The sequence below is a fragment of the Pundamilia nyererei genome, unplaced genomic scaffold (genome assembly GCF_000239375.1).
Source record: "Pundamilia nyererei isolate P.nyererei 1_Seehausen unplaced genomic scaffold, PunNye1.0 scaffold00472, whole genome shotgun sequence".
Lineage (NCBI taxonomy): Eukaryota > Metazoa > Chordata > Actinopteri > Cichliformes > Cichlidae > Pundamilia > Pundamilia nyererei.
Genome location: NW_005187873.1, coordinates 1 through 7,803, shown reverse-complemented (window position 1 = coordinate 7,803; position 7,803 = coordinate 1). Strand labels below are relative to the sequence as shown.

Sequence of the window (7,803 nt, the reverse complement as noted above, 5' to 3'; positions counted from 1 at the left end):
CGGCCTTTAAGGTGTCGCGGATAAATGAGGGAGGGGCTAATAATCGGCTCAGTCATTTTTAATGATCGTTGAAAGCCCAGATCGTAATCGTGATTAAAATTCGATTAATTGAGCAGCCCTAGTTCCAGTTGACATTAAAGTGTGAGAGCGGGTGGCTGAAATATGTTCAGGACTTCTCTTGTTGTGTTATTTCAACATGTGCAGTTAAAGACGATTCTACCTCCCACAAATTAAATAAAAACTGATTTCATCCCAGCAATTCACATCTAAAGTAAGAGTCAAATATGGAAGCGGAGAAGGGATTATGGAGGGATTTGAGGGCACGCATGTTACATGTCAATGATAAAAGTCACATAGTGGCTCTTTTCCCAAGATTTTTATAGATTCAGTGAACGTAACAGGCGTTTATGTGTGTGTCTGATTTATAATACAGTCATGTTAAAAAAAAGAAAGAAGACACACACACCCACAACCTCACCCTGAGCATTTCAGTCAGATTGAGGTCTGGACTTTGGGCCACTGCAATACCTGGAGTCTTTCCTTTCCATTATAGATTTGCTGCTGTGCTTGGGATTATTGTTCCTGTGCATACCAAAGCTTTAACTGTCAGATGACTTCACTCACTCATTCATGAATATTTAACACATTAAGGCCTGATTTAGATTTAGGGAATCTTTTTAATTGTTGCAGGCTGCGTTGACCCGATATGTAATTACATTTCTTGGTGTGTGTGTCATAGGTTTGCTGCTGAAGCATAAATCAGGTGTAACAGAGGCCTGTAGAGTCTGAGCTGTAATTCTTGGTCACTCTTGTTTCACATGACTGTATATCTAAAGATATGGTTCAATCATCAGCATGATCCATGATTATAACTCACCTTTATGTGTATTTAAGAAAAACAAAACACGAGTCATAAGTGCAATAAAATAATCTATTAAGTGGGGGGAAAAATCCGGACTGCAAGAACAAGCAAACAAACCTAGTCTATCTTTTTATAGATCAACGTTGTTCATGTGAACAAAAAAGGTAAAGATGTCATTTTAATGCAACAACGCATAGCAATGACTTTTTCCTGTGCATATATGCATTTTCACTTGTACCGAGCAAACAGGCTTTGTGGTACAGATCATGCAGCAACAAGCAGCACACAGCAACAGTTTGAAATGTAAAACAGAAATAGTTTTAAATAATAGCAGTTCTGCTATTTCACTTCTGCTTTCCTCTGTTTCTGCGATTCAAGATTTGAATAGTTGTGCGGGGACTTTGAATTTAAAATGTGCTCCACAAAGCAGGAGCCAGAAGGTGGGGCCACAAAATGTAAGGGCATAATGTAAATCAACAAAACACCAATGAGCACCAAAATACAAGAATAAAACAGTAAAGAATAATAAAAGCCAAAAGTTGAAACCCGTAAATAACAAGGAATTAAAATTAAATAATAAAGGTGAGCAGCAGACCTGTGAGCGAGAAAACACCAAAACTGAAAGCAAATATTAAGTCAAATGACTCAAAACAAATCAAATTTGCACCGATTGATCTCCTATAGTAATCACTGAATGTGGCCATGGATGATAAGCATACAGGGGGTGCAGAATTATTAGGCAAATGAGTATTTTGTCCACATCATCCTCTTCATGCATGTTGTCTTACTCCAAGCTGTAAAGGCTCGAAAGCCTACTACCAATTAAGCATATTAGGTGATGTGCATCTCTGTAATGAGAAGGGGTGTGGTCTAATGACATCAACACCCTATATCAGGTGTGCATAATTATTAGGCAACGTCCTTTCCTTTGGCAAAATGGGTCAAAATAAGGACTTGACAGGCTCAGAAAAGTCAAAAATAGTGAGATATCTTGCAGAGGGATGCAGCAGTCTCAAAATTGCAAAGCTTCTGAAGCGTGATCATCGAACAATCAAGCATTTCATTCAAAATAGTCAACAGGGCCGCAAGATGCCACTTGCCACCAGTTTGGCCATATTTCAGAGCTGCAACATCACTGGAGTGCCCAAAAGCACAAGGTGTGCAATACTCATGGCCAAGGTAAGAAAGGCTGAAAGACAACCACCACTGAACAAGACACACAAGCTGAAACGTCAAGACTGGGCCAAGAAATATCTCAAGACTGATTTTTCTAAGGTTTTATGGACTGATGAAATGAGAGTGAGTCTTGATGGGCCAGATGGATGGGCCCGTGGCTGGATTGGTAAAGGGCAGAGAGCTCCAGTCCGACTCAGACGCCAGCAAGGTGAGGTGGAGTACTGGTTTGGGCTGGTATCATCAAAGATGAGCTTGTGGGGCCTTTTCGGGTTGAGGATGGAGTCAAGCTCAACTCCCAGTCCTACTGCCAGTTTCTAGAAGACACCTTCTTCAAGCAGTGGTACAGGAAGAAGTCTGCATCCTTCAAGAACATGATTTTCATGCAGGACAATGCTCCATCACACGCGTCCAAGTACTCCACAGCATGGCTGGCAAGAAAGGGTATAAAAGAAGAAAAACTAATGACATGGCCTCCTTGTTCACCTGACCTGAACCCCATTGAGAACCTGTGGTCCATCATCAAATGTGAGATTTACAAGGAGGGAAAACAGTACACCTCTCTGAACAGTGTCTGGGAGGCTGTGGTTGCTGCTGCACGCAATGTTGATGGTGAACAGATCAAAACACTGACAGAATCCATGGATGGCAGGCTTTTGAGTGTCCTTGCAAAGAAAGGTGGCTATATTGGTCGCTGATTTGTTTTTGTTTTGTTTTTGAATGTCAGAAATGTATATTTGTGAATGTGGAGATGTTATATTGGTGTCACTGGTAAAAATAAAAAATAATTGAAATGGGTATATATTTGTTTTTTGTTAAGTTGCCTAATAGTTATGCACAGTAATAGTCACCTGCACACACAGATATCCCCCTAAAATAGCTAAAAGTAAAAACAAACTAAAAACTACTTCCAAAAACATTCAGCTTTGATATTTATGAGTTTTTTGGATTCATTGAGAACATGGTTATTGATTGGTTATTTCCATGGTTATTTCCATCACAGGAACTATGATAGCTGCACCCATCTTTTACATACAGGCAGCTAAGGATGAAAAGAAGTGCTTGTGAATAGTTTGGGTACTCTGGATGCTTACCTCTTCTGCCTCTGGCTTTGGTGATGATTTGATGGACCCTCTTGATGTGGGAGCCTGAACAAGAACAGAAATCTGCTAGAAAGTCACTCCAACAGCTTTCTCTGATGAGATCAATCAGTCAGACTTTCAGACTATTTTACACAACCTGACGGACTGTTTAAAAACTACTCCACTGATCTCAAAAGGCTCCTTTGTACTGTAAAAAGCATTTGGACGACACCAACAGTTACTTGCTGCATTTGGGACATGGGAAATTTAATCCGACTTCGAGCTCCATAAAACTAATTGGTAGATGTAAGATACAGTACGCCATACGTCAAAACTGGGATTGAGTGAGCAGTGTGAAGCAGGGAGTCCTTATCTAAACCTCTGCGTTTAATTTCATGGGTAGGAAAGACCAAAAGATTTTCACACTAAAAACTAAATAAAATGTAAGAACGCTGCAGAGTTTACTACACAGCTGGGGATCAAACTGTGTAGAAAGAGCAAATCCTGAACTGCACATTCAGGAGATTTTTTGACATGCAGAGACAGATGTGGGAAACACAATGTGGAACGCCAGAGTGGTGATGTTACGCATAGGTGGAGTGGTGATTGCCTGAAAGGTAGGTTTGTACAGGAATCGAAGCATAAATAGTGCAAAGTTTTTGTTTTACCCCAGGCTACATCAAGCTGAACTGAGCAGATGAGGGCAAGAATTAAAACACAGCAACAGGAACTAGAAGCCAGGAAATTTATAAAAGAAAAGAAAAGAAAAAAAAGAAAAAAAAGAATGTGTGTGGATTAAACAATTCACTTTGGAAAGTCTGGAGTCCACTGAAAGCATCCAAAGGATGAAACCAAACTGCAATGTTTTCCTTAAGGAGTTTAGATGACTTAATCTATACATCTAACCATCATAGTGACTTTGCAAAGGAACTGAACAAGACTTCAGGACACAAGAGCTAAAAACAGTTTTACAGTTGCACATGGAGATTACCTCAAATGATACGGAGACCACCACAGTGCTACATCCCTGTGGGGCTCATTCTCATGCGCAGCATTAACGTGCTGTCAGTCACCAGAATGTGATTTTCCTAAGTGTCCTGATAAGCTGATGAAGAGATGAGAGTTTGAATGACATCATATTTACTCCTCCTGATTGGTCCGTGTGAACAGAAAACAAATCAGGACTAAAACATAGTACTGCATAATTTCTTTTTCATTGGTCCAAATCAAATTGAGTTCAGGTTAAAAAACTGAATTAATTTATTGACGTTTGGTTTTAATTTATACGCACAGTATATCCACTGTGACTGGTTAATGGATGAGGGGAATGGAAAGATGATTTTATAGTAGTATATAAACACATGGGGAAGCTCAGCAAAAGGACTGAGTGCATCATGGGAAGTCCCCCAGCAGTCTAAGCCAATAGCAGCATTACTAAGGGATAGCTAAGTGTTAACTGCTCCAGCATGAAGTGAAGGAAGTAAGCCTCTAAGGATCACTCTGGATGTTTCTAAATTTTGCATCACTGCAAATATAAAGAACATATCCTTGTATCTTGTTTACTCTCATATTTTACACCATGAACACCACCCGCCACACCCTCCTGAGTCTCACGAATCCCTCGGTTATCTTAAAGAACCTATAACAGATGATCTAGTAACGAATGACTGGGAACGTTGACTGTAGACCATAATGAGTTCATTCTGTTCTTTTTCCAATCCCACCTCTTTCTCTGCTTCAGAAATCATGACAACGAAGTTGTCAGGGAAGACGCCTTCTTTGCCTCCGACTTCGCCTCGCCACCAGCCCGGCTCTCCTGTGTCCTGTGACAGAGGCAACAGAAAACAATGAGCGGAGGCTAGCATGACATCACACGTATGTCCAATAAGGCTGTTGTTTTTTCTTTATTTAAAACTAATGTAATCTCCTTTTTGAAAAAAAAAAGAAAAAAAAGAACGTTTTTTATTACTTTGAAAACTACATAGCCTGAACCCTGACCCTACGCTATCAGGGGTCTTGGCAATAAAGGAGTCAAAGAAAATATGTAAAACAGGACAGGGAAAAACAAAAAGACCAGCTTAAAAAACAAAACAAAACTTAACTCCCTCTACTAATATGTCAAAACTTGTTTTCATTTGAATGCACTTTTCTCGTTTCACCACTAGATGGAGGCAGCTTCCCAAGAATTACAAGAAACCACGTGTTGCTTCCACTTTTCTCTCTTGCAATGCAGCTATAGGGCTGCTATGAACTCCCCACACATAAATAATTACATCCAGTTCTGAGAGCTAGGTTATAAGAGTGTAACTGGTTTGGTACAAGTCCATGCTACAGTATTGTTTGTGCGGTTGGCTGCAAAATGAAAGCAGCAATGTTCATGTTGTAGATGCATAAATGGTAAAAATGGGTGATTTCAGGCAGCATGATAATTTTATAATGTTGCTGTGAAGCAATAACTTGTATGAGGTGCTGAAAACAAAAGCAAAGAACAGTTTGTTTTTTGCCAGGCAACATAACAGTATCATCATACAACAAGCAGAAATGAAATGTTATTATTGCTAAATTACAGTGATATAATGCTTTTATATAGTGTTATATGTGCCTAAGTGCTAAGCACAAGCTATTTTAGCCTGTTGCTAAATTGCTGCTAGGCAACATTATGATATCAGATGATACACATTTAGCTGCTCAACTCCTGATCATGTGAGAAGAGTTGGTGCACACAGACATGTAACAGGATTGCACATTTCCTTTTTGCTAAAGTTCCCTTGTTCTTCACCTGTTCTTCTGCTTCACATGTTGGGTTGTGACACTGACGAAAAGGTATTTCATTACACAAGTTTACAGCATGAGTCACCTGGAAGCTTACCTTGCTCAGCACGTGTACAATATCGCCTTCATTCAGGGTGAGCTCGTCCTCGTTTGTGGCTTTGTAAGCATACGCCACCTTACAGTACTCTTTAACTGTGGAAACCAAAACATTGGCTTCTATTATAGATTGAAGACACAAAGAAAAATCACCAATACACTACTTTATTCAACTTGTCACCACATTTGTCTCTTTACTAAAAGACGAAAAATATTAAACAGTATCTATATTTAAAGAGCAACCTCGGGGATGTTTTCATGTTTCTCAGCCAGATAGTGTGATGTGAGAAGCATGGGGAGCCTGCCCAGTGTTCTACATCAATTTCTCACTCAATTTCTAACTCCTAGTGAGTTACATATAAAACAAAAAAATATAAACCTATAAACAAAAGCAACATGCATTAGCTAGTAGCAAACAATTACTGTCAATTTTTATTCATATACTATTCAAAGTGAGGTGCTAAGCAAACATCATGTTGAATACGTAAAGGTAAAAAAGGAGCACATAAAAACTTTCAATAATCTCATTTACACTTATTCAGACCAACAAATATGCTAACCCTTCACCCAAAAGGCAATCGACTTTTAATCATTCATCAATCAATCTATGACAATATCTGGGGCAGGTCTGCAGGGGCAGAAGGATGAGCAGTGACCTCCCTTTCTCCACCTGCTTCCTCCAACTTTCAGACATTAACAGGCCAGCTGACAGTTACAACCTCTGTAGTTTGTCCTAGGACCTCCTCCCTGCAGGATAACACCTCGGCCTGGAGGCGTCCATCCCATCCCATCCCATTCCATCCCATCCCACTCTTTTTTGACGTGGAGGAGTAGCAGCTCCACTCCAAGCCCCTCCTGAAAGACCAAGATCGCCGCCCATTAGGAAAGCAGAGCCTAGCCACAATTCAGAAAAAGCTCATTTCTGCTTCTTTTATCCATGACCTCAAGCCAGCACCTGTCTGCTGTATATGAATGACCTGGCCAAGACAAACAGCTGAATTTGAGATTCATCACCTTTGGCAGGACTTTTCTCAGGTTTTGTGCAAGTCTCTTTTTACCTTTATTTCTTCAACAATGGGATTCTAATCATTCCTGCATTTATTGGACACACTCGTTAAACATTCCCAGTGCCGACGGTAAAAGGATGCTCGGCTTTAATGAGCTGTCAACCATTTTCTGTAGCACAAACAAATTCCCAGCAGCTACAGATCAGGCAAGCAGAAACCTCGAAAAGGAAGTTTAGCCCATTCTTGGAAGAACTGTTTCAGCTCAGTCACATTCTCAGGATATCAAGTGTAAACAGCTACTGAGATCAATCCAGAGGATCTCTACAGGGTTTGGGCTCCAACTGAATCGCCTCGATCGGCGAAGGTTGTCGGTGATGTCATTCAGTGCTCTTACTTAGATATTTAGGGTCACTGTCCTGCTCACCTTTTAAGCCTATTAAAGATCATTCAAAATAAGAGAAAACACAAAAACAAAAACAGCAGAGAGCACAGAACCTCAATGAAACTCAGTAACTTGTACTTGAATGACAGGGGGAATACCTGGTAGGATTGCTAAGTGACTAGAACGCTGAATGGGCCAAGCAGCTACTAGCAATACTGTTACTGTTACTTTCAAAGCAGTGTATGACAAGGCCGAGTACTATTCAATTCAATTCAATTCAATTCAATTTTATTTATATAGCGCCAAATCACAACAAAAGTTGCGTCAAGGTGCTTCATAGATACAGAGAAAAACCCAACAATCATATGACCCCCTATGAGCAAGCACTTTGGCGACAGTGGGAAGGAAAAACTCCCTTTTAACAGGAAG

At 40.1% G+C, this 7,803-nt stretch overlaps 1 long non-coding RNA gene across 1 annotated transcript in view; it reads right to left on the bottom strand.

The window, feature by feature from the left end:
* LOC102210024 (uncharacterized) overlaps positions 1 to 6,808 on the bottom strand; it is an 11,341-nt gene extending 4,533 nt beyond the window's left edge. The window contains exons 1-3 of the long non-coding RNA XR_312358.1: positions 5,987 to 6,808; positions 4,842 to 4,940; positions 3,130 to 3,183 (exon numbers count right to left, since the gene is read on the bottom strand). This is a non-coding gene — a long non-coding RNA (uncharacterized LOC102210024). The remainder of the gene's footprint in view (positions 1 to 3,129; positions 3,184 to 4,841; positions 4,941 to 5,986) is intronic.
* Positions 6,809 to 7,803: the final 995 nt, after the last annotated feature.